The sequence below is a fragment of the Alexandromys fortis genome, unplaced genomic scaffold (assembly GCF_014885135.2).
Source record: "Alexandromys fortis isolate MF-2015 unplaced genomic scaffold, M_Fortis_MF-2015_v1.1 scaffold_243, whole genome shotgun sequence".
In the NCBI taxonomy this organism is placed as follows: Eukaryota; Metazoa; Chordata; class Mammalia; order Rodentia; family Cricetidae; genus Alexandromys; species Alexandromys fortis.
In genome coordinates, this window is record NW_026068121.1 from 66,461 (window position 1) to 69,158 (window position 2,698).

Here is a 2,698-nt window from a genome sequence, read left to right on the forward strand (position 1 = left end):
AATAAATAAATAAATAAATAAATAAATAAATAAATAAATAGAAAAAGAATGTCTGTAGGCATCACAATCACTGACTTCAAACTCTACTACAGAGCTACAGTACAAAAAAATAACCTGGTATTGGCATAAGAACAGACAGGAGGACCAATGAAACCAAATCAAAAATCTGGATATCAATCCACACACCTACAAACACAGGATTTTTGACAAAGAAGCAAAAAATATAAAATAAAAGAAAGAAAGCATATTCAACAAATAGTGCTGGCATAACTGGATATCAACATGTAGAAGAATGAATATAGATTCATATCTATCACCATGCACAAAACTCAAGTCCAAATGGATCAAAGACCTCAAAATAAAACCAACCATACTGAACCTCATAGAAGAGAAAGAGGAAAGTACACTTGAATGCATTGGCACAGGAGATCCCTTCCTAAATATAACACCTAGTAGAACAGACAGTGAGAGAAACAATTAATAAATGGGACCTTCTGAAACTGAAAAGCTTCTGTAAAGCAAAGGACACGGTCAACAAGACAAAACGACAGCCTACAAAGTGGGAAAAGATCTTCACCAACTCAATATTGGACAGAGGGCTCTTCTCCAAAATATACAAAGAACTCAAGAAATTAGTCATTAAAAGAACAAATAATCCAATAAAAAATGGGGTACAGACCTCAACAGAAAACTCTCAAAAAAGGAATCTAAAATAGCTGAAAAACACTTAAAGAAATGCTCAACATCCTTTGCCATCAGAGAAATGCAAATCAAAAACAAGATTTCATCTTATCTGTGAGGATGGCCAAGATCAAAAACACTGATTACAACTTATGCTGGAGAGGATGTGGGGTAAAGGGAATAACCTCTATTGCTGGTGGGAGTGCAAACTGGTACAGCTGCTTTGGATATCAGTATGGTGTGATGTCTCAGAAAATTAGGAAACAACCTACCTCAAGGACGAGCAATACCACTTTTGGTTATATCCCCAAAGTATGCTCAATCATACTAAAAGAACATGTGCTCGATTATGTTCATAGCAGCATTGTTTGTCATAGCCAGAACCTGGGAAAAAAAAACCTGAATGCCCCTTGACTGAGGAATAGATAAGAAAAATGTGATAATTTACACAATGGAGTACTATACAGCAGAAAAAATAATGACACCTTGAAATTTGTGGGCAAATGGATGTATTTTGAAAACATCATATTGAGTGAGGTATCCCAGACACAGAAAGAAAAGTATTGCATCTGCTCACTCACAAGTGGCTTTTAGACATAAAGAAAAATCAGCCTATTATTCACAATCCCAGAGATCCTACACAGCAAAGGGGACCCTAAGGGAGACATACATGGACCTAATCTACATGGGAAGTAGAAAAAGACAAGATCTCCTGAGTTAATTGAGAACATGGGGAACATGGGATATGGCAGAAGGAAAGAAAAGGAGGGAAGCCAAGAAAAAATATATATAACTAAATTAAAACAATAAAAATAATGAAAAACAAGTAAATCCAATTAACTTGAAGGAACAATCTTCAGGGATTCTAATAAGAGTACAAAGAAAAAGTGAAAATGTTTTTATTGTGGATAATTAGTGTTAGAAGCTGTACTAGTATTCTCTGTATAATATCTAATAGTATACCACTGTAATATGTCACTTAATCCTCCCAAACACAGAAATCACAGAACAGTTTTAGAATTATCCTAGATGTGTAGATGAAATCGTAGGAAAAGAGAGGTTTGTTAATTGACAATAAGTATTTGGATATGAATTTGAGTTTTCAAATCATTTCCAAAAAGAAAAACGGTCTTTCAGAAGTGGGTGAGAGAGACAAGCAAATAAAAATGTTTGAGATCTTGTTAAAAAGAAAAGAAAATGAGGTAACAGTATGGTCACCTGGCAATACATAGTCTAAAAGAAATTGGTTAATTTAAGATGTAAGAGCTAGCTAGAAATATGCCTGAGTCATTGGCCAAATTGGTTTTTTTGGGGTTTTTTTTTTTTTTGAGACAGGATTTCTCTGTAACTTTGGAGCCTGTCCTCAAAGTAGCTCTTGTAGACCAGGATAGCCTTGAACTCACAGAGATCCGCCTGCCTCTGCCTCCCAAGTGCTGGGATTAAAGGCATGCACCACCAGCTAAGGCCAATCTGTTGTAATTAGTATAGTTTCTGTATGATTATTTGGGTCTGGTTGGCTGAGAAATGAAAGTACAGTTTCTGTTTACAAAGAAATTGGGGAATAACTAGTAAAACTGCTTAGCACAGATGGGTTTTGATTTATGAATTCTTCAATATAAAACAAATGGGGGCTAAATTCACTGACTTCATCAAAATAGTCCAATGAAAGAGAATCTCTATGCCTACATGATCTCAAGCCTTTTCTGTGAGCTGGGAACATTAATGATACCTAGGGTTCTATTTATTCCCGTGGATATCATACACTGGAGATCCTGCCTCTTCCCTTTCCTTCAGTCACATATAACCAAGGTGTCAGGAGTTATGTGTGGGTAAAGCTCAGACCAGGAGACCCCATTACTTGGGTCTTTGTGACTTGGAGTAGTTATTTGAAAGCTCCTGCATTCTGATGAGAGCTAATGTGGACCTCGGGCATATCTTGGATGTATCCCAAGGTTCCCCTCTCTGTCTTTTTTGTCCTCCATTCCCCTCTCTGTGGACCTGCTCAGGCTCAGTCTGG